Here is a 25,505-nt window from a genome sequence, read left to right as displayed (position 1 = left end):
GAGACAGGAATGATAACAATACAATTTGGTGGGAAATAAACAAGGTCCGTCAAGAATGTTTATATTACAGATTAAGACAAAGACTGCAGAAGTATGCTGCCATGGGAAAGACTGCTGTAGGTATTACAACCTGTCATTGTAAATAATTATACTGATGCCTACTAATGATGATATAACTGAAAGTCTGCCAGCATTTCCATTATAGTAGCTACTTTCAGGGGAACATACCATGGCTACAACATGTTCCCTGGGCGCATTCATATAAAGTCTGAACCACGGAGTGAGCTTTAAAGTATTATCACATGGTTTGAGTCCTAGCTACCTAAGAAACCGACACTCTCCACATCTACTATTGTGACAGCTCAGCTCAAATGATGCTTTTGTATTAATAACCCCCAGATTTTGAGGCTGCTGGCAGTATATTTTCAGTATTTGCATTGTCTTTAATGATAAGTACATACCCCAGAGATAAAATAATTATTATGTTGAAAAAAAGGCCAACTTTATGTTGTATAGATTTAAATAAAATATAAATGTTTATTGCTACCAGATGCTTGTTTTACATGCATAAAGATTTTAGCCAATTAGACTATATCGTGAACTAATCAGAATAACATTAGCAAAATTCATTCTTTAATGTTCAACTTCTCCTTTAATAAAGTTCACCCTAATTCTAGGTTATCCAGACCTCTTTGGGGGAAAGTTACACACTACAGGAATGGGCTTAGAATTATCCCATGTTTTTCCATGACTACTGCCAAGACAATATTTTGATACAACTCAAACTGGAAGCACTGAACACAGGTTGACATAAAGAGCACCACAGATTATTTGAACAATCAAGAGTCAAATTCTGCCCTCATCTACATACATGCAGCTGCAATTCTGATTGAAGTCCACGGTAATTCGGACTTCACACTGCAAACCCAGACAGACTCTAAGTGAATATGTTTTTGTAGAATGATTGCTTTAATACAGCCACAAAGAACACAATGGGAAATTAAAGTCCATTAAGTTTTAACTGAGAACTTTCAAAGCAAAAAGTATGGATAATGTAGAAATAAAGCTGAAATATCATCTTTAACTCATATTAATCATAGCTATTGCTGAAGTTTCATAACAGTAGGTGATCATATATATAATATGTGCTATAAAATTTAAACATGATAGAATTATTCTAAGAACCTGCTAGATATGTATAATTCCACAACAAATGGTATGTATGCAAATATTCCTTTGTTGTGCCTGTTTGTTCTGGTCTTGTCTGCAGTTATCTATATGAAGTTTATGAGAGTTATGTTCTCCGAAATGGAAACCAGATTCTTGCACATTTTTCTGTAATGCCTGAACATTACAAGAACAAAACAAACAAATACAGCTGGTAAAAGCAAATTGTGCCCAAAGGTAGCCAGAATCCAAAATAGCCTGGACAGTGAGAAAAGTTAATGATGAGAATGTTCAAAATACAAGTGTGTGACTACTTCAAGTCAACAAATGGAGAAAAGGGTGCGTCTACAAACTCACTCAGGCTGCCAACACTGCAAATCTGAAGTCAGCCAGTAAAACCCTGAAGTGCAAGCAGCAAAAAGCAACATATGTACGTGTATGACGCTCCTAATTATTGCCATTAAAACAGCAACAAGACTATTACATTAACCACCATTATCTGTGCACAATTTTTGGTAGCTCAGATTGTCAGTTAAATAAGATGCCTTTGGCCTCCAAATGCCTTCTACATTTCACATTTTCTGTTGGGGTGGAGATGATAAACTGTATTAATTTCTTTAAACTTATTCTATCTAGTGAAAGCTGAGGAAATTTGTCTCTTTCTACCTCACATGATTTCTTTCCAGGAAGGCTGGTTTGATAATGCTGTCTTGGACTCATCCCTTTCCCTAGGCCTCCCAACTAAATTCATTCAAAGATCACAACCTATTCAAAGTGAAATTTCTAGGCTCATGTACAAGGCACGTTTGAACAACATATTATTCTTATCTTAGAGTCTTTGCAGTGACTATCAGCTGTTCATCATATTGATTTTAAAATTTACTTCAGGACTTTAAAAATTAATCATCATGGTCTATATATTCCAATTTCCTTTTTCCATATACATCCTCAAAAGTGTTACAATTTTGTAATCAAAAGCTGTTGTCTGGTTCTCTTTTTCAGAAATCTTTCAGCACTAGACCATTAAGCAAACGATGGTCCACGGTTTTGGGCTCTCTCGCCCGTTAAAATTGTAAATACCATTTTAGATAATTCACAAAAAAAACAGCTGAAAATGCATCCCTTTATTCCTGCCTTTTTAATTTAAAAAACAGAGCTCAGCTTAGAGTCCACTGCATAGTTTGAATACAGCAGGCAGGATTTGGTCCTTTATATTACACTGATTCCTGTGCAAGGCTGGCTGCATAAATTGTACCTGAACTATATTTTTCTATCCCACTTGAATCCTTGCATCACTTCATAGTGTCAATGCATTACACAATATTCAGTAGAACTACACTTACAAGACTGCTATTCTTCTCTTACATCTGCCGATATGCTTGCAATAATAAATATTCTTGTCCAGAAACTGCCAAAACTAGATCTCCTGATATGACGTCACTCATTGGGGTGCAAAGGGGAGGAGTGGCAGAACTTGTTTAATGTTTTAGCCCAGTGGTTTTCAAAAACTTTTTTTCTGGCAATCCAGTTGAAAAAAATTGTTGATGCCTGTGACCCAATGGAGCTGGGGATAAGGGGTTTGGGATGTGGGAGGGGCTCAGGGCTGGGGCAGAAGTTTGGGGTGCGGGGGTGAGGGCTGCAGGGTGGGGCCGGAATGAGGGGTTCCGGGTCTGGGCTGGAGATGCAGGCTCTGGGGTGGGGCCAGGCATGAGGGATTTGGGGTGCACGAAGGGGCTCTGGGATTGGGGGGCAGGGCTCAGGGCTGGGGCAAGGGAATGGGGTGCGGGCTTGGGGCACAGGCTTGCCTCAGGCGGCTCATGGTCAGCGGCACAGCGGGGGTGCTAAAGCAGGCTTCCTGCCTGTCCTGGCACCGTGGACCATGCTGCACCCCAGAAGCAGCCAGCAGCAGGTTCCGCTCCTAGTAGGAGGCGCGCAAGTGGCTCCATGCGGCTCTCGCCCACAAGCACCGCACCCCCCGCCACAAGCTCTCATTGGCCGGGAGTGCAGAGCTGGTGCTCGGGGCAGGGGCAGTGCACAGAGCCCCATGGCCCCCCTGCCTAGGAGCCGGATCTGTTGCTGGCCACTTCTGGGGCACAGCACAGTGTTGGAACCAGTAGGGATTAGCCTGTCTAAGCCAGGTAGCACCACCAATGAGACTTTTAATGGTCCGGTAGGCGGTGCTGACCAGAGCCACTGCGACCCAGTGCCTTCCATTCTGTGACCCAGTCCTGGGTTGTGATCCACGGTGTGAAAACCACTGTTTTAGCCCTTTCAAAAGGGATGGACTTAAATTGTATAGTCCCGGTCCTCATCTAACTTGGCCATTTACTCTAACGCTCTAGCAGAAAATCAAATAAAATTAAGAGAAGCATCATGTCATCACAGGACACATTTTCAAGTGCCCAGAACCCACAATTGGGCCAGATTTTACAAAGATCTCAGCTCCCATTAAGGCAACTACATAAAGGCCAGATTTTTTAAGTACTCAGCAGCCAGTAGCTCCCACAGAGACACTTATGGTCAGATTTTCTAAAGAGATCAGTACTCAGTGTGAAGAGCTCTTGTGAAAGTCTAACTAGGTATTTAGGTGCCTAAATGGAAGCTATAAACTCCTGGGAAAATCTGGCCCTATATCTTTTCTTTTGCACTCTTGCTACATACATTTAATTTACTCTGTGTATGTGTGCATTACACATACACACACACACACAGGATCGGTTCTATTTACTGTAGATTCTTATATCATGTTCATCATTGTGGAATATGAGCATGGAGAAACAAAAAGAAAGAAAGAAAGAAAGAAAGGGTGAAAATCAGAAAGTACAGAAAAGTTCATAAATAGCAAAATACAAGTTGTTTTAGTGAATGGAATGGCTTAGAAATCATAACTAGCAGACCTACATTTTGGATGTATGGTGCCAAAACAAATTGCAATGACAAGTTATTGTGTTATAGCACAGCACTTGATCTTCAGCTAGCACTCATGAAAAAAATTAGAGCAGATGACGTATTTGACCTTACTGACAGGAGCACCTGAGGGAATCTTTTGCTATATCAGGAATGGTAAACCTGTTTAAATCATCACAGAAGTGCAATTTGTCCTTGTTTTACTAAAACAAAATAATAATAAAATCCATTTAAACTTTTACCACCAAGAATAGAGATTTAAGTGTTAATATAAACGTGTAGACTCTTTCTGGTATGAAATTAGGAACTTGCTGATTCTCTGAGGATAAGTGAGGTGGAGGCAAAAGAAAAACTATTTTCATACCATAAACATAATATTATAAATGAAATAAGAGTTGAATGAATCATGATAATACATGACTCAAATATATCTTTTACCTCATGGGCACAATAATTAATCCACCAAAAGAATTAGTTCTATAGCACTAAACTTCTTTCCAGATAATAATCAAAGGCCCCTACTGAAGTAACTAAACAAGATGAAAAGGTGTACCCTTTTGGTAGACGTGAGGGGCTAAACAGCAATCAGGGCATATGAAGACAGACTGACAGTAATTTCACCCCTTCAAGTCAACAAGGGAGTGTTCCAGCTGACATATGCAGCCTCTGCTTGCCCTTTGTCATGTATGTGCTTCACCTCAAAAAACTGTCAGTGGCTTGTCAGAATCAATCAGAAAATCTAATGCTATTCTGCAATGATGTACAAGTTTGGACAGCATGACATCAAATTTCTGGTAGTGTGTGTCAAGTACCATATGAAAACAGATGTCCTCATTACTCTACTGCTTTGGTATAAAAGAGTACATCTTACCTTTCTGACCCATATCTGGGAATAGTGCGATTGTAATAAAAGAAAGTAAACAACATATTTTCAAACCAGTCAGTTAATCATGCAAATAAAATTGGAATGTTACTCACCTTCTAGCAAAGGGGTCAACATAACACCAGTTTTCCTAGCAGGCTGCCTTTATATTCTGATGATTTAACAAAATCAATCGTTTCAGACACAAATTTTAAAGTTCTGATCCAGGAATGATAATTATAAGTGAAATTTACACTGGTAAGGGGGGCCCACACAAGGCACAGTAAGGCTCTGTAAGTGGAAATTGCCAATGTTCCTGCATACTGCAGAGGTGTGCCCCACAACAGCTCCAAAAAGGCTACTGTGGAGGGAGGATTGAGCTAGGGAAAGGATCACAGAATCAGTGACCACACACACCAGTGCCCCTCCAAAAAGGATATGAATAGAGGTGCTGAGGAGCATTGAACAAAACTGTAAATCCTGTACATGATAGAAACCACTTCAAGACTGGGGATGCTGTCGCACCCCCAGGGCTCCTAGTTCCAGCACACCTGGACGTGAAAAGTAGCAGCATCTTCCTGTCCGGAAGAGTGGCCATACAGAGCCTGGGGAGTCAGATTTCATTCTCAGACAGCTCCATATACAAAGCCCAATTCCTCAGGCACAAGGAGGGGTTAATTTCCCCCTCCCAGCATTGTAACTGTTGCTTTCAAACTAAATATCTTTTAGATATTTAACAAGCTTGCAGGCACCTGGAACTTCATTGTTGTCACTATGCTGCACACCACATCAGAACTTCTAGTTAGTCAACAACCAAGAAGCAAAACAGATCTACCTAGTCCAAAACCACAGCGTCCTAACACATGAGCTAACATTGAGCCTACATTTTGTTGTTTGCAATATAGTGCCTAGGACACAACTGAGACTTTCTGACTCTCTCCAATAGATGGCAATGGTATGTACACACACCAGCCAGTTCATCACAATATAAATACTTACACCATATTAAAACTAGAAGTATTGTTTTGGATATAATCCAAAACAAGAACTGTGGAAAAAAAAAATACAGTTTTGCAAGCATATAGAGCCCAATCTTGAAGAAAGTGAGGTCATGACTGAATAGTGTCTGCAGGATTGAACCTATAATAACTGCACTTCTAAATACAAGCGGCATTTTGCAGGGTTGAAAATCTAGATATTGAGGTAACTGAGTGCTCTACAAATATCAAAGATATATAGATCACAAGTAGTAATGAAAATGTAGATGGTAAAATGTCTAGAAAAGAAAATATGCAAACCTGGGATTCTTGAACTGGTATTTGTTTTTTGATTGTTTGGATAACAGTGTAACTCAAAATTAAATTGCATTTTTAAAAGCTACAGTGGGTTGAAGTCAGATTGTTTGCTAAAAGAAGAATGCCTGTAGCCACCAAGCTTTGCAGTCACAGATGATGTCTTCCCCAGGGTCCTCAGGTGTCTGCTAGAGATAGGTGAATGATTCATGGAATAGGACCTACAGCTATAGACTTGTTTAAATGCAGCCAATAAGAGTTTCCCTTCACTTACTGCATATTTTTCTCATTATCTAAATCTATTCTAATAACTTACTGTATTTGACTAACCCAGCTCATTAAAAGGATTGATAAACAACTGCATAGTACAGCCACTGTACTCCATCTCTTAGAACTGCATCTAAACTCTATGATTCCTACTCAATTTAAAAGAAAATTACTGAAAAAACAGATTATAGCAAGTTAGGGCTGTGTCTGATTTTAAGGCCAAATCCAGTCTCCATGGCATGCCACTATGCAGAGCTGCCTAAAGAGGCTGAAGACCCTAAAATGACATTGAGGCAGAATATGGAACCTCCCTTGGTCAGGCCTGTCATGATTGCCTTCTAAAGAGCAGTGAAACCTTTACCAGCTTGCATTGTGTGGTTCTTAGAGTCACAGGGGCCATACAGCCTGGAGATGAGTACCAACTACAGGAAGCGGTCACACAGGACTGGAGCAGCATCCATAAGAACGAAAAAATCCCCACATATGGAGGAGGCTGAGAAGAGGTGGGTGGGAAGAGCCTATTCTTTCAATTTACAAACAGATTCATCTCCTAGGAAGGTGCAAATTGCCCCTCCCTGTGCCAGGGAGTGCCACCATACTCAGGAGTAAATTCATCCCTGAGGGAGGCTAGGTAGTTTCCAGCACTCTCCTTTGAAGCTTCCACTTGGGGAAGGCTTCTATAATCTTTGTTCTTTGAGATCTCCACTGGGGCCCCACTAACGGAGAGTGCAGGAGGGACGCTCTGAGTTAGTGCATTCCCTGGTTGTCCTGGCCACATTCCTCTCACTTGCTAGTATCATCCATTTTGGGGGTGCACTGGTCTGCAGCAGCCTACCTAGCAGAGCGAAGGTTGCAGTTATTTTGTGCCCCTCAAACCTCTCTTTGGGGACTCTTAAATGCTGGGCATTCTACGCTAGGGTCTGCATCAGTGGCAGTCATGTAGTGAATCAGGTCCATAAGCTCAAACACTAAATTCCTCAGGGGAAGTAATGTGCTCTGATCTGCACAGGGCCACGCACAATGTTAATGTTCAACAAACAAGGAGTGAAATAATCAATCAATGATTCACATTCATACTAAATGTGGGATTTGTGTCTATCAAAAAATTCCTCTCCAAATGCTTTCTAGCTTTTGTGCATACGTGTAGGGAGGAGGGAGAGAGATGAGACGAGTCTGTACTTCTCCACATTACAGCTACCTCCTGTGGGAGGGTTGGGATTGGGGGAGAGGGATGTTAGGAACATAGAAATTGCTAGATCGATCAGTAGAGCCCTGATCCTCATCTTCCGTCTCCTCACTAGCCCACCCAGGCTGAAAGCAGACATAGTTTAACCCTTTTTAACTGAAAACAATATTTGTTTCCACCAACATCAGCATGTTGTCCAGTGAAACTCTGGTTAATAACCTACGGCACTGTTCTGACCTTGGAGTAATTATCTCAAACATTGCCACTATACAGTGATTTTTTCCCCCATATAATGAATGAGGTATACATTTCACCCACCATCACCACATTTGTTTTTAGAGTCTTACTTTACTTAAATTATCACTGCAATGTAAGGATAAATCTCATTTATGCAGGAGACAGAGCTTTCTCTGGAGCTGGTCTGAGACCTTGGAATGAACTCCCACCCCAGGATCTATGGACCATCATAAACCTCACCACTTTCCACTCCAAGTGCAAGGTGCACTTCTCCCACCTGTTTTCTCTAACCAACACAGAGCAGTGTGTGCATTTAAAAAACAAAACACCTAACAAAAGAAAATATCACGCTACACGCTCAATTCTTCTCCTGGGGAGAGGATGGAAGAGAATGAACCACAAGTGACAGATGTTAGTCACTTCACTTAATTCATTTCTGGAAGGTGCTCAGATACTACAGAGATGAGGGTAGTAGAAGAACATAAAAAGAACAGAAGGGCCAGAGTTTGCTTGGCCCTTGTGAGGATACACAGCTCAGAGGTGCACAAAGAAGCTTCCCTGTCATTCTCCTTTTTTACCCAGACATATTTGCATCCTCTGCACTCTCCCGAGGAGGCAGAAACTGAAAACACCACATACTGCACAATCCTTAGGGACAGCTCTGCTACAGACATACACCCCTGTCCCACATGGGCCAGGGAACTCCAGGATGCATGATGCCTCCCTGAGGCTGAATGTCTTCCAGCACAGCTGCATGCCACCTCCCAATGCAGGGCAGCAACTAAGTGCTGCAATCAAGCTGTAACTGTTGTTGCACAAAAGAATTGGGAATAAAGCAGATAAAATCAATGAGGTAACAGTACTTCATTAAACATACAGAATACCTTAACTGCATTTATACTTGCTCGGCTCTTCTTAGTGATCTATTCAATTTAAGTGACAAGTGAGTCAGACTAACTCTAGCATTGCTGTATCCACAGATTAAACCTCATCTGTCATTGAAAAATTAGGTTAATATTATGATTTCTTGCTATAATGAGAATGCATCCAGTTTTTAAATGGGTCTTTCGCACTTGTGACTCATGTATGTGCTGTCACTAAAAATATTTTACTAATTTTCTCCAAATACTAACAGGATTACAATTACTAAATTGTTCATTCTAGTAGTTACATCATTAAGATACTATCAAGGACAGTACAATTCTTCAAACATCACATTTTTATGATAAATCAACAGTGCAGCAGATAAATGTATTATGAAGTTAATGGTCTGTCAAGATATTAACAATGCTGATTCCTGAAGAGAAGTCTAGAATTTTAAAGACAAAACTGGGTTTATCAGATAGGACAGATTGCTGCTTGTCTGACTGACTTAGTTTGTGTGACAGAGCTATGAGCTGCCTTTGGGTTCACAAGTCCTTCAAAACCAAAGATTCATGCTAATAGAATGCTTTTCAGCATAAAGCACCCAACAATCAGAGTTAAAGTTTTATTTATTGGCTTTGACCATCTACTTCTGTTATCAACCATAAGGGCCCATACACTTCATCAACTCCTAACAATAGCCGCAAGCTTGGACAATCTGTCTTGTGTCTTCACTGGGTAAAACTTCAATGGAGCAGCATCGATTAAAGAGCAGCCCACGCATAAAATGGAAACTCATTAAATTAAACTTTTTCAAAGGGGGAAACTTTGGTTCCAATTGAATTGAACTGTTTTTATTTAGGAGATGAAAGGTCCATTACCCAGCTATACATTCATGCGCTCTTGGCTTCAGTGCTTTTTATTTGACTTAAACTTTTGGTTCCTTCCCATGTCTTTTTGGAGGCTTGAGAAACATAATAGGAATTCAGCCCTTATTGAGTTTGATTGGAACACAGTATCTGTGAACCTCATAATGATACTTTTTAGACCTTTATGTTTATCATTTTAATGTGGTCTCTTTTGTATTTTTGTTGTTATACATTTTGTTTGTTTTTTGGATTATTTTTGGGGCTTTATTGTACGAACAATTGTCCTCTTTTCACATGTATTTGCAGAGAAGTTAAATTAACATCCATTAAATAATGAATAGAGATAAAATAAAGCAGGTGTAGTCATTTACATTATAGATGGAAGACTGCATGAGCTGCTGATGTCAGGATTGCTTTTCTAAAGTGTTTATATGAAAACTGACTTGCAGCTTACTGCCTGAAAACCTCACCTTGAACTTATTATGAGGGCAATAATAATATAACAAACACAGTTGGTAACCTGTGCTATATGGAAACTTCAGTTTAAACAGAGCATGCCTATAAATGAGTAATCTACCATATATTATCAAAGCTAAGTAATAATATTCCAAATGCTTTGATTTTAGATGACTGAACACTAAATGAAATGAACTATATTCTCAGTTACTTACATATACTGAATGTCAAGAGAAATTTGTTTAACACTGTAATGCTATACAGAAATATCCACAGCCTTTGCTGCTGAATACCCTGCCACGGTAAAAACAAAAACAAAAAAACCCCACAAATGCTTTACAAAATTTCATTATACCACATGCTTTTGTCTTCACACATCCTTCCATATATCACACAGCAAATGAAACACTGCTTATGTTGCTAAAAATCAATTTAAATATTTGTTATTAAAGCCTTCTTTCTAAATTATATTGGCACACATATATTTTTATGTACCTGAGGAAAATATATATCATACGTTGAAATCTGTGTAACATTATATAGAAGTGTCCCAATGAATTTTTAGGGCCAAATTCTGTCTTTGGATAAAATCATATTACTGCCATTGACTTCAGTGGGAGACATGGGAGCGTACGCACGTGCGCACACATGCAAAAAAGTAGCATCTGGCTTTTAAAGTTTACATAAAACCACAAAAAAGGATGAGAATGAGTCAGGTCTTCCACTGTCCACCATCCAAACCAACAAGCAACGTTTCCTTGTGTGTGTCACATTATTGTTTAAAACAAACATTATGAAATAACAGGACACACTTTATAACTGGATTACTCTAAATTTTTGCGTGACAACTCATTGTTTGGTTGCACCTCAGTTTTTCTTATCCAACTTCAATAAGAATGAGCACATTTATAAATCTGCTTCCTGACATTATTATGCATTAATCTAGCATTTAAATAAGACAATGAGATAGAGTGCGCTCTAAAGGAATACATAAAGTGTTAGGCATCTGACACCCCTAAATTCTAATCATGGCTCTACTGCTTACTAACCATATGGATTTAGGCAAGTGATTTAGGACTTGATTTTTCAGTGGTGTCAAATACATACAACTCCAAGTGAAGACAATGGAAGCCATGGGAGCTCAGCATGTCTGAAAATCCCTTTAACATGTCTGCCTCAGTTTCCCCATTTGTCAAATCTTTATAATAAAACTTATCTACTTCATAGGATGTAGTGAGAATTAATGTGTGCATAGTGTTTTAAATGTATAAATGTTCTGTATTCAAAGACCATTATTATTCATTTCACATTTTGACTTCCATTCTAAAACGTATGTTTTCTGCTACAAGGGTCAATATTATAGATATCTGCTGTTTATTTTTATTAATTATTTAAACTCTCAGTTTAAGAAGCCATGTGAGATGACAGACTACAAACTACTGAGTCCAATAGAATCTATAAATGTAGTGTCATACATTACCTTCCTACATAAAGTCACCATTGAAATGAAGGGGAGTTCTGAGTGTGCAAGGAATGGGGGCTCAAGCTAAGACATGTCAGATCATTTTGCTATTTCACAGTTCTTGTACCAAATTCTACCTTCCAGGTTTAAAAAGAACAAAGATATTACGCATTGGAATATTAAGGTTTAATAGGCCTTAAAAATTAAGTTGAAAAATAGAAAGTCAAAATATCAAAGAAAAGACATCATTTTGCTTTGCAACCTCACAACATTTCTCTATCTACATATGTTATGTAAGGCCCGAGCCATTCTATGGCTATTTATGGCTAAAGTAAAGCCCACAAAGAGAAGTATGGCCCAGAGCAGTGTTTTTCAACCTTTGTGATATCAGGGACTGACTGCCTAAACTGCATCAGGGAGACCTCAGGGACCAGTTCCTGTCCACAGACCGGCTGTTGAGAAACACTGGCCTAGAGAGTTCAGCAATGCAGCTAAGGACTTCCCTCAGTTTTATTTGAATTATCACCCACTGAGATTAGAACTCCACATCATACAATCTTAATCCAAATGGAGGCTGTTCCGATTAAGGTGGAGTACCAAATACTTGGTTATAAAGTCTTCACAGGCCTCACTGCTACATTAAGGATGAGGGTGGTTGCAATCTTCTCCATTTTGGGCCAAGTCAGGTGTGGTTATAGTGCTTTTAGCAAGTTTCCATAAAGTTGGGCTCCATGGTTTAAAATAAACACATATACATAAATCAAAATGAATACAGTTTACTAAACAAATCTCATTCCGAATATTTTCCTACTTTCACAAAAAATATAAAACACAAATCGGCACTTAAAAATAATCAGTGAATTTGCAAAGTTTGCTCACACTATGACTGTAGTCACTGGCATGGAGATACATCCCAATTAGACCTTGAAGAAAATTTGTACAGTTTTATTATCTGAATGTGTTTTTAGAAATGGCAATCAAATAATTTTTTCCAATGCAAACAAGTGTTTCTAAGGGCTAATTATTCACAGTGTCGCTTGCCGATTGATGCCTGTAGCCATAAAAATTTATTTCGAGGCTGTATTTACAGTAATACCAAACTTGTTAGTGGCAAGTAGCTTAATCAAATTTAAGAAAAACGGACAGATAACTTAGGAGCTGCCTTTTTTTCCCCTTTAATCCTCTCATTTGGTTTTGAAACATAAGGCCCCGTTCACTTCATTTAAGTCTCACAATGACTGGAAGCCTGATCAATCTGTCTTGTGTCTTCTTAGGGTGAAACTGCAATTGAGTGGAAGCAACAGATGAACAAAGCCCACATTCAAATCTGTAGCTCATTAAAATAACGTTAAAATAGGGTAAAATCTCAATTGTAAGTGAATTGTAGTTGGCTTCTTTCAGCTACATACATTTGATTAATAAACCATACATGCATTAGCCCTGAACCAGTGGTCTTTAAAGTAAATTTCAGCGTCCCAGCTTCTTTAGTCTTGAAACTGTTTTGAAAAACATTTATAAAGCAAAGCTTTTAAGAAAGAAAGAAAGAAAGAAAAAGAAAGAAAAAAGAAAGAAGAGGGGCTCTTTCCTACAGGCTATGCAGCTTGTGGGACACGATCTGTGAAAACCCATGATCAATTCAATATTCTGATACAGAAACTTAGCAAACCACATGTTTGTGAGAAACCTATTTAAAAGTTTTTATAGCAAAGTGTATTGTTAATTTGCTTTAAAATATTTCCAAGTACACATTAAAGAAATTATTGTAAAAAGGTACATTGGCAGTCAATTAAGGTAATGTTGACTTGCTATTTTTAAACTGAAAACCGTCCCCAGCGTTCTCTGAGCCCCACTCCCAGATCAGATGAGAGCACCCCTCCACTCCTGCCACACATACACCTTTTCCTTCTTTATTCCCACCTTCCTTTGAGATGGTCTCTGAAGGGGGTCATATCTAGCCTATCAATGACCCAAAAGCATCAGCCACAAATGCTGCTCCACAGAGATACAAAGTTCTGCCTTCCGCCAAGAGCTAGTTCTGTTGCCTCAAGAGAAAACCCAGCCAACTTCCAGCTCAGGAGCAAGGGATCAAGCTTTTGCCCTAAATGATCCACTACCTAGTCCCACATGAACTACTATGGATGGCAGAATCTATTTGGACCACCTATGCACATGGAAACTCCTCGACATCGCTCTCGGCTTTTATCATTATACATGTAAAAAAGCAAGTAAAGAGCTTGAAACTGGCTAGTAGTCAAAAGGAGAAACTGGGAACATTTTTGACCCCCCCCCCCCCCCAGGCTCCAAGAAACACTCTCGTGGTCTAGGAGCAATGAGACCACCTTGTAGTCATGGAAAAGGCAGGCAGGAAACCAGATACTATGACAACAACAGGGATCATAGAATATCAGGGTTGGAAGGACCTCAGGAGGTCATCTAGTCCAACCCCATGCTCAAAACAGGACCAATCCCCAAATAAATCATCCCAGCCAGGGCTTTGTCAACCTTGAAAACCTCTAAGGAAGGAGATTCCACCACCTCCCTAGGTAATCCATTCCAGGGCTTCACCACCCTCCTAGTGAAAAAGTTTTTCCTAACATCCAACCTCCCCCACTGCAACTTGAGACCGTTACTCTTCGTTCTGTCATCTGGTACCACGGAGAACAGTCTAGATCATCCTCTTTGGAACCCCCTTTCAGGTAGTCAAAAGCAGCTATCAAATCCCCCCTCATTCGTCTCTTTTGCAGAATAAACAATCCCAGTTCCCTCAGCCTCTCCTCATAAGTCATGTGCTCCAGCCCCCTAATCATTTTTGTTGCCTTCCGCTGGACTCTTTCCAATTTTTCCACATCCTTCTTGTAGTGTGGGGTCCAAAACTAGACACAGTACTACAGATGAGGCCTCACCAATGTCAAATAGAGGGGAATGATCATGTCCCCTGATCTGCTGGCAATGGCCCTACTTATACAGCCCAAAATGCCATTAGCCTTCTTGGCAACAAGGGCACACTGTTGACTCTCATCCAGCTTCTCGTCCACTGTAACCCCTAGGTCCTTTTCTGCAGAACTGCTGCCTAGGCATTCAGTTCCTAGTCTGTAGCAGTGCATGGGACTCTTCTGTCCTAAGTGCAGGACTCTGCACTTGTCCTTGTTGAACCTCATCAGATTTCTTTTGGCCCAATCCTCTAATTTGTCTAGGTCCCTCTCATAATGACAGGTTTCAGAGTAGCAGCCGTGTTAGTCTGTATCTTCAAAAAGAACAGGAGTACTTGTGGCACCTTAGAGACTAACAAATTTATTAGAGCTTAAGCTTTATCCTTTATTTATAAAGCTTATGCTCTAATAAATTTGTTACACTGGAGAGTAGGGATAGAATATAGAAGGACCTAGAAAAAAGAACAGGAGTACTTGTGGCACCTTAGAGACTAACAAATTTATTAGAGCTTAAGCTTTATCCTTTATTTATAAAGCTTATGCTCTAATAAATTTGTTACTCTCTAAGGTGCCACAAGTACTCCTGTTCTTTTTTCTAGGTCCTTCTATATTCTATCCCTACTCTCCAGTGTATCTACCATTCCTCCCAGTTTAGTGTCATCTGTAAACTTGCTGAGGGTGCAGTCCACACCATCCTCCAGATCATTAATGATCACTGGACCTTGAATTTGAAATGCATTGTAAAGAAAAGGAGAAGAAAGGGAGCACACCACTGCTCTTGCTGATGGGGTCTTACTTAACAGGGTACCAGGATCCAGAACCTTCCTCTCTCCAGCAGGAGTTAGACTGGGGAAAAAAGATGTGACACTCTTCCAAGTTCCATCAACAAAATAAGCTCTGTCTCACGTGACTTACCAAACTGAGATGGTACTCACAGTGGCTTGTGCAGATTTTCAAAATATGACCGTGTATTCTCAGGGCTCTCAGTTCACTCCCTGGGCTTGGCTTCATCTCAGTGGCACTTCAGTTATGTCCATAGTGTGACTTTCCTTAGGGTACAATCTGGACTGTTGAACAACTGTATCCCTTCAATTCTCCAGTCTGGGGTGCCTCTTACACTGCTTCACTGTGAAAGCAACCACCCCCAGCCTGCTCCCACACAACCTCGAGCACACACAGCCAATAGCACTGCCACCTATACTATATCGCGCTATAGCCTGCCATTATTGAACTACATTACAGGGAACTCCCCAGAAAGACAGATTTTAAGTGATTGTAAGTAATGAGGCATAAAAATCAGAATTGGTTACAAAGAAACAAAAAGGTAAAATGCAAACCAATACCTAACTTCACAAGCTAAATGAATTCAAAGTGAAAGTCTCTCTCATCACTTCTTCTAAGAGTCTTACTGGCTGAACTCTTTTAGAAATGGTATCTTCCCCAGTCCCGAGCTGTTTCCTTTGTTCTTCAGGTGTTGTGGCTGCCGTGAGTAGAGATGAAGGGAGAGGTGATCTGCGGCCTCTGTTCCCCATTTTTATCCTTTTCCTCTTCTTTGAGGATCATCTCCAGATGGGGTTCAGAAGACAGAAATTCTGGGGAGACAGGAACTTCCAGCTGCTTCTTTGCCAAGATGTAAATTTCTTGCTCACACCTTTTTTCCTGCCAAAGAGTGTCCACTTAACCAGATGATAGTCCATTTGATTTTGTTGATATCTGGCTGAGGGATCAGTTTGCCTTTTGTCTTTGAGGACCTAGGTTGTGCCTGCTTTTCTAAAATTGGAATATGTCTCAGTAATACTATACAGTAGAATCTTATAATTTTACATACAATGTTGGCACACATATTTTACCAAGATAATAATGATCAGCACATTATGGATTTTCAATCATCATCATCTCATAAGGCACACTTTGTACAGAATCCATTACAGTTTTGTAAAAAGGGTGAACATAGGGATACAGACGGTCACACATGGGCTCTGCTAGGTTCCTTGGGCTCTTTCTTGACTGGGGGAAAAATGTGACTGAGTTCACCCAAATGCCATTCACACATGTATGAGAGTCACCAAGAGGAGAGTCACCCACAGTAAATTGTGAAGCTCTGTGATCCTTCCATATCCTTTTTTAAATGAGGACGGAAACAGTTTATGCTGACATTTAGATGATCAGCACTGGGCATGGAGTTCATACCACACTGAGATAAATGGGACAGTTCACACCCTTCAGAGATATTGTTCCAGACGAGATGCAGACTCACATAGGTATCACTGCATCAGTTACACTCACTTCATATTACTAAAGGTTAGTTTCAAACTGTAACAGCTGCAAACTTACTGTTTTACAAGCTGAGATTCTGGAAAACAATATGTTAGCTTCTAAAAGTTTCCAGTATGAGGCATGGACTTGTACAAACTATTGCCAAGCCCTGTCCCACACAGTGATGGAGGGCTTTTCCTATTAGCAGGAGATAATAGCTACATAAAGCTTCTGAGGGTACATCTTACCTGCAGAGTTAACTCGAGTTACCTACACTTGTGTTAACTCCTCTTGAGTTAGCCTAGCTCAAGTGAGAGCAGCCACACTGTGAAATAACATTTGAGCTACACCAAGGAGTTCCATTAGCAGCACAGAGTGATCGTGTTAGCATCTGGAAAGCTATGTTAACTCAGACTGTAGCCTATTCCCCTGATGGGCCACCCAACTGGAGTTAAAAGCATCATTACACTCAAGTTTAGGGGGTTTGTGTGTGGATAGGACATAGAACATAAGAATGGCCATAGAGGGTCAGACCAATGGTCCATCTAGCCCAATATCCTGTCTCCCGACAATGGCCAAAGCCAGATGCTTCAAAGGGAATGAACAGAACAGGGCAATCATCAGGTGATCCATCCTGTGTTGTTCACTCTCAGCATCTGGCAGTCAGAGGCATAGGGACACCTAGAACAGGGGGTTGCATCCCCTTGTTAAACATCTTGGCTAATAGCCATTGTTGAACCTATTCTCCATGAATTTCTCTCATTCTTCTTTTAATCCAATTATAGTTTTGGCCTTCACAACATACCCTGGCAACGAGTTCCAAGGGTTGAATGTGCACTGTGTGAGGAAGTACTTTCTTTTGTTTCTTTTAAACCTGCTACCTAATAATTTCATTGGGTAGCCCTGGTTCTTATGTTATGTGAGGGGGTAAATACCACCACCTTATTCATTTTCTCCACACCATTCATGATTTTATAGACCTCTATTATCCTTGGTTTTCTCTTTTCCAAGATGAACAAGCCCAGTCTTTTTAATCTCTCCTCACAGAGAAGCTGTTCCATACCCTTAATCATTTTTGTTGCCCTTCTCTGTATCTTTTCCATTTCTAATATATATATATATATTATTTTGAGATGATGCGACCAGAACTGCACACAGTATTCAAGATGTGGGCATTCCATGGATTTATATAGTGGCATTATGATATTTACTGTCTTATTATCTATCCGTCCTAATGTTTCCTCACATTTTGTTAGTTTTTTTAAACTGTTTCTGCACATTGAGTGGATGTTTTCAGAGAACTATCCACAGTGACTCTAATATTGCTTTCTTGAGTGATAACAGCTAATTTAGATACTGTCATTTTGTATGTATAGTTGGGATCATGTTTTCCAGTATACATCATTCTGGGATGTATTAGCAGGAGTGTTGTAAGCAAGACATGAGAAGTAACTCTTCTGCTCAACTGCGCTCTGATTAGGCATCAACTGGACTATTGTGTCCAGTTCTGGGCACCACATGTCAGGAAAGATGTGGACAAATTAGAGAAAGTCCAGAGAAGAGCAACAAAAATTATTAAAGGTCTAGAAAACATGACCTATGAGAGAAGATTGAAAAAATTGGGCTTGTTTAGTCTGGAGAAGAGAAGACTGAGGGGGGACATGATATCAGTTTTCAAGTACATAAAAGATTGTTACAAAGAGGGATGTAAATTGTTCTCGTTAACCTCTGAGGATAGAACAAGAAGCAATGGGATAAATTGCAGCAAGGACTGTTTAGGGTGGACATTAGGAAAAACTTTCTAATTGTCATGGTAGTTAAACACTGGAATAAATTGTCTAGGGAGGTTGTGGAAATAGGGAGGTTAAGGAATCTCCATCACTAGATATTTTTAAGAGCATGTTAGACTAACACCTCTCAGGGATGGTCCAGATAATACTTAGTCCTGCCTGGAGTGCAGGAGACTGGACCAGAAGACCTCTGAAGGACCCTTCCAGTATTATGATTCTATGATTACTTTGCATTTAGGGTTGGGGCAGCACTCAAGTTATAATTCAAGTTAACTCTGCAGTAAATACAAGCCCTAAGTAAGTTCTACTGACTCACTGCCGCAGATCCCGCTTGTTAACTACACAAGGATATGAGAGGAAACAATAGAAGAGACAAGGAAGTAGTGCAGGAGACTCTAGCCACAGCAAGACTTCGGGAGAAAGTTTAGGTTGAGGCTTATGGTTCAGCTATTATTAAGTTTCCAATAAAGCCAAAATGCAGAAAGCACATGCAGGCTGTTTGGAGCAGGGTGGAAACACCCCCCCTACTCATGTAATAGGGATGCATTTACTACCTAAAAGAAGGATCAACTTTGGATGCTTATCTGAAAATATTTAGATAAAATTCTACAATATCTCAAGAGCGATTTGTCAATTTTTTTTGTTCAGCCAAGAGATACACTTGTGATTTCTTCACAGCTAAATAATATACTCTCATCTAGAAGAATATGGACCTATTCAGCTTTGAAGTGAGTTTGACGTATAACTATTAGCTTTAGAATTTTCCTACTGGGGCCAATAAGAAGCTTTGAAATAAATCCACTGGATTAACCCTCATTTAATTTTCTCACACGATTCACAAAGAGGTGACACTAAGCAAGGCTGAGCAAAACTAGGACTCTGGAAAGAAATCTTACTTTATTTGTTAATTATTCAAACACTTTTCAAACACTGTCTTTCAGTTATATTTGTATCTGAATAATTAATATGCTATTTCACGTATCACAGTGTTTCGCTTGTTGTTATTCTTGGCTCAGATTGTAAAGTATAGAAAAGTTGTTAGGCTAAACTGAATTAACTATCTGTTTTTAAGTAATTTTCCTTTGAAGTCTAGCTCATTGTGTGTGGGGGCTGGAGGGGCAGTTGAGAGAAGGAAAGGAGAAGGCAAATTGCTCAGGTAGAGCCCTGAGGGAAGAAAATCTCTGCAGCATTCACTCACTAGGCAATTTTTCCTAAATCATTTCAATTGTGGGAGGAGGGGTGTGGTCACCTCACAGAATGGGTTCCCCATGGATCTTCGGGTACTCCAATACCTTTGTAGTAAGCACAGTATAACAACCTGGATAGACTGGGGACTCTGCATGAAGGCACTGTGCCCCAAAACTGGTCCTCTATTGATCCTATGAACCTTAAGGGAAGTTTCTACAATGCGGAAAGGTGCATGTTAATGTACCAGAAGGAGGAAATCTCAACTTGAAGTGGCCTTCTGAACACAGAGCCTGAAGGAGAAATTTTGTTCTCCCTCCAACCCCAGTGAACTTACACTGACTTGTTTTAATTCGAGACACCGTTTTCCCCACATACCACAGATGCTCATTCAAATACATGAAATTACATTCACATTTATGGGAATAAATTATCTGTATTATCTAAGTTTAGAAGCAGATTCACCATAATAAAGATTTCACAGTGATGATGCTTAGAACACCCTTCTGTTGTCATAGATCCTGTTTGCTGATCAGCGCAAGAGAGTCTAGTGACCTGCAGTACCCACTGAGAAGTATTGTGCTACAATAGCTGTAGCTGCTTTCAGAAGACTGAAGAGCCAACCCAAGGGGGCAAATAAAAACAACCTGCGAACACCTTCAAATGAGAGGCACAAGCAACTGAATATATGTATAAGTGAGAAAATTCCCACTAGTTTATCATTGGAAAGAAATTGGCTTGAGACAGCAGGAAGAAGTGGGGAAAAAATCACGCCTCAAAAAGAAGAGGATGATAATGGAATGTCATTTGACCTATAAGATTTTAAGATTCTGGACACTGACTTGTAATTTATAACATTTCATATTTATTTCATGCATAAACTCAGTTAATTTAGTCTTCTCTTATTGCTGTCATTAAACTTTGATTCCCACATTCATTGCTAGAATTGGGGCGTTTACACATGTCAAATCAAACGAGGCAGCCTTTAGCCTTACGTTGGGGGTGCAGTATAAAATCTTCACCTAATACTGATGGCCACTGATGCATCCATATCAAGAAGAGAAGATGCTTCTATGAAGCACATATGGACGCAGCTTCTCCTGGGCCAAACTGTGCAATCTCTACTTCTATTGAGCAATATCTTACTCCACATGCAAACCCACTGAAATCCATGGGTTTACCAATTATCCACATTTTGAAAACTTAAATTTCTGTCCTCATACCAAAATTCAGACAGAAACCAAAAGTTTATCAGAGACATTTTAATTATCTGAATTTATCTGTAGGTAATAACAGTGTTATAATCCAATGGTATACTCCAGAACTTCAAAAATTAAAGGAAAGCTATACTGATTAGTCATAATAATATGGATAGCTAAAAGAATTTTTTTTTAAAAAGAAAAGGGCTGTGATCAGAATTGTACTGTATGCCAAAAAACTCAGTCTCCAAGTGAAAGTAGAAATTTTCTATCCTAGTGCTGACTCCCTCACATAAAACATGGAAAGAGTATTGGAAAACCTTCCACATTTTGGGCAAACAGAATCATTTTCATTTCTGCAACTGTACAGTTTTGTTTAGAGTACTGGCCAGCGACTGATCACCTCGGTCACCTTAGAGTTGTTTCAACAGAGCATAGGAACCAACAGCTATGAGAAAAGCAGAAGCTGTTTCCACCCTTAACATTTATACCACACAACAGTTTAGGACAGAAAATGAAAAATAGTACATCAAATTAAATCCACATGGGGGAACCTTAAACAGTGGTGGGAGGGTATTTTCTGAAACTCGTGATCCATGTACATAAACAGCCAAACTGGCATTTGATGAGTACACTGGGGTGAACAGCCTGCCTCTTGCAGAAACCTATGTGGGATCTTTAATGGTCATAAGCAATCTTCGTTTTAAATCTTCACCCAAAAGCAAGTGGGACAAATTCCACAGTAACATAAATGGGGCCAGCTCCACTGGCTTACAGCCGTGGAGAATTTAGTAGCACAATGCTAATTGTGCAAAATGCAGCACAATGCCACCTACTGCAATGCTCATAAATTGGTTCAGAATCAGAACGGTCTCAGAATAAGAGTGTTACACACTAAACTACTTCACAAAGCCACTTCCTGAAACATAGTTTCCCTTAAAGGTCTCCTGTTATAACATCCACAAGCACAAGGTCTGACTTGGCTTAGCTTCCACCAATGGATAAGATCACAACTCAAGGAGGAATGTCTGGACTAAAACAAGCACTATTTTGTTGAAAAAAAGCATGATTTTTAACCTATGTTTCAATATTTTCTGAAGATATCTCACTCCTGCCACCTATACTGAGTTTTATGGAAGTACAATCACTTATCTTTCCAACTCGCAAAATCTGAAGTTTAAGCAATCAGAATATATATTTTTAAATAAAAGAAGATTAACTGCTGTTATTACCACACTGACATGGCATTTTAGTTGAAGCCTAGACCAAACTGAAAGCTCTGCTTCTTAGATTTAAAATAACACCACCAAGATTAAGATACATTTTAAAGAGGTGGAGGAGATAGTTTTGAAAACATCAATTTTTCAATTTTATTTTCTTGAGGTAATAATTTTAAAAATCCAATATTGTTATCTAATTAGAAACTTTGAACATAATTTTCTTTAATACATTTAATAAATGATTGTATATAGTCAAGCCAGAGAAAGATACTACACTGCTAAGATACTGTGGTGAAGGGAAACAGTAAAAAAACCCCTAACTTAGGAAGTTATTAACACAGAAAAAATGAAAGAGGACTTAAGTAGCATATAGGCCTTGTTACTAGCCTGATGCACAGGGATAAATTCCCCCCCCACCCCGGGCTTCAAAATATCCCATTGTTCATGGGAAATGGCAGACAGAAAATTTACTTTCAAGCAGCAGCAGCAAAGAGTTTCAGTGTAATAAGCTAATGAACACTTGATTCTCCTTGAATCTGACATTAATAAAAACAAATGACAAGGAAACAAAAGAAATCTCCACAGAAATTTCAACATATCTGCACAAGACTTGGAGCAAAAATTCCCTGTGTACTGTATTTCTGGCTTTAATTCTCCCAACCTCTGCTCCAGTAAACAATACAGCAAGGCCATATGTCACGCTATCGTAAACAACACAGCCTTGAACATTACTATATACTTTTAAATTTCTTTTGTATTTTTGGCTCCAATCAGCTACTTCACATAGATGTCAACTTCCATTAAAAGCCTAAATATATCGAAAACACTAAAGTAAATATAATTTTAATTTCTTATAAGTACTAGTAAAGTAGGTATAGTATGAAATTAATATTGTATATGAACTGAGTTAGGGAACTACATCCTACCACTGTCACAGATGCACTTGATCCATCTCTAACTTCTATGATCACGTTTATTTTTCCAGAAATTCTGAACAACCTATTTATTCCAGCATTTCAGAGTCATTCATATGATTGTCTTCTTACAAAGATCCACATATCACCCACTAGAGGGTCAACAAAATACTAGTGGTAACCAAAACACCATTCTCTCAGTGAACAGAGCTTAACACACTGTAAGAATGGCCATTTCTATAATGAAATAACATCTATTATTGGTCTATTGCTGTGCTAGTCTATTTATGTTCAGTTATTTAAAGTCTCTTCCACTGTGGGCATCCTGTGCTCTAAATGCTTTACAAACATTTAAAATACAGTATTGCCAACATAGGTGTAGTTTGACTTCTATATTTGGGGGCAGCTCTAGCTCCATTGAGGGTGACGGGGAATTCTGCACCTCCCCTAGGCTTGCAATTTGAGGGGACAATGTCCCCGTGCACCCTACACTACACCCGTGATTGCCAATCCCAAGTGTTCAAAAATAATGAATCAGCAACTCCCAGCCCCCCATCCCCCTGCAAATCATCATATTGGCTTAAATACCATGAGATATTTTTAAAATAATCAAAAACTGAGTTATTTTTATTACCTTCTAGTTTCTCACCCTTTTTGGGGGAGGGGTGATGTCACTCGTTTTCTCTGCAACCATAAGTGACAGAATCATTTTGGGGTATTTTAAATGAAAGATGATATTCCTATGCAATCCCTTGACTTTGAAACTTAGGGCTTTCCCCAACACCCAATATCATGATACTCACAATGCAATGACAAGAGTTGGCAACACTGAAAATACAAATATATGCAATCAACTATTTTAAAAAATTGATCTCCTGAGAAAAAGGCCTTCCCAGCACCAAAGCAAATTGTTAAGCCAAATTTTTGTGCCTAGAAGTTGGGTGCTTACATAAAGTTTTAAAACTAAAGGATGGCCTAACCAGGGGTGGCCAACCTGAGCCTGAGAAGGAGCCAGAATTTACCAATGTACCACATTTGTGCCAGAGAGCCACAGTAATATGTCAGCAGTCCCCCATCAGCTCCCCCACTCCCGCTCCCAGCACCTCCTACCCACCGGCAGCCCCGCCAATCAGTCACCTGTTTCGTGGTGTGCAGAAGGCTGGGGTGGCGGGGGGGGGGAGGGGGGAGGAGCAGCAAGGGCACTGCAGGCTCAGGGATAGGGGCGGGAAGGGGTGGAAGGGGGCAGGGCCTTTGGCAGAGCCTGGGGTTGAGCAGTGAGCAGGTTGGCCACCCCTGGTCTATACAAACACTTGGTTCACTGCAAGCTGGGGTATAAATCTACCCTGCACTAGCCGGCCAAACACTAAAAGTCTGTGTGGACCCTCCTGCCGCTCACTAAAAGTTCCCTAGTGTGCTTTAACCTATTCCTATCCCTTGTTCGGATACACTTGATCCATCTCAATATTATTAAATTAATCTACTCCTGTTCAAAAATTGGAGTAGATAAAGTGCACTATGGAACTTTTAGTGCATGGCAGCAGGATCCACACAGGAGCCACAGTGTGTGGCAGGCTAGATTTACCTCAGCTTGCTGCGAACTAAGCATTCTTCTAGACAAGCCCTTAGGTACTAAAGTTGAAGTAATGAGAGGCCTCACTGCAGAGGTGCTGAGTACCTGTGACACTCACTGAAGTCAATGGGAGGTCTGAGAACTCACAAACTCTGAAATCCAGGCAGTATTTTGTTTTTTTTAAAGGGCCTACCTACAGGTTTAAGTATCCAACTTTAGGGACCCAAGTTTGACAATTTTGCCCTTGGTCCTGTTTTGTTTACATTTTCTATAATATGCCTAGCATATTGTCTATCCTGTTAAAGGGCACGGTTCGGCCCCATTTTCAAAATGTTACTTTTTTTGGCAGGAGGGGGGGGCCAAATTCCAGCTAGAAAGGGGGAAATGGCTCAAACTCTTTAAAAGGCTTGTGTTCATTAGGGGAACGAAAGAGAGCGTTTTTTTGTTTATTTGTTTGCTTTTTACAATAAGATAGCTAACTTGAGATAGCTATCTTGTTGCAAAACCCTAATGGAGATAAGGCAATGGGTAATTTTACCTCAATATAGTTGTCCAAGGTAAACACTAGCTATACTGAGCTAAAATTATCCTGGTCTCTTGTCTCGACTAGGATTTTACAATGAAATAGCTATCTCAAGATAGCTCGAGAGGAAGAACGGTCTATGGTTAAGGCACCAGCCTAGGATTTTAGAGACCTAGGTTTAATACTCTGCTCCACTACAGACTTCCTGTGTTGTGACTGTGTGTAAGTCACTTTGCCTCTCTGTGCCTCAGTTCCTCATCTGTAAAATGGGAATGAAAATATCTCTCAGAGGTGTTACGAGGATAAATACACTAAAGACAGTGAAACATTCTGATATCTACTGGTGAAG

General features: G+C 39.8%; 1 protein-coding gene and 1 long non-coding RNA gene across 2 annotated transcripts in view; one reads left to right on the top strand and one right to left on the bottom strand.

Annotated features, from left to right (window-relative positions):
* LOC141982331 (uncharacterized) overlaps positions 1-20,338 on the top strand; it is a 73,985-nt gene extending 53,647 nt beyond the window's left edge. The window contains exon 3 of the long non-coding RNA XR_012638031.1: positions 20,249-20,338. This is a non-coding gene — a long non-coding RNA (uncharacterized LOC141982331). The remainder of the gene's footprint in view (positions 1-20,248) is intronic.
* The window catches only part of CYP7B1 (cytochrome P450 family 7 subfamily B member 1), a 178,878-nt gene that overhangs the window by 101,126 nt on the left and 52,247 nt on the right, over positions 1-25,505 (bottom strand). The gene's annotated exons all lie outside the window — the stretch shown is intronic.

The sequence above is a fragment of the Natator depressus genome, chromosome 2 (assembly GCF_965152275.1).
Source record: "Natator depressus isolate rNatDep1 chromosome 2, rNatDep2.hap1, whole genome shotgun sequence".
Classification (NCBI taxonomy): Eukaryota; Metazoa; Chordata; order Testudines; family Cheloniidae; genus Natator; species Natator depressus.
This window is presented reverse-complemented; position numbering and strand designations above follow the sequence as displayed.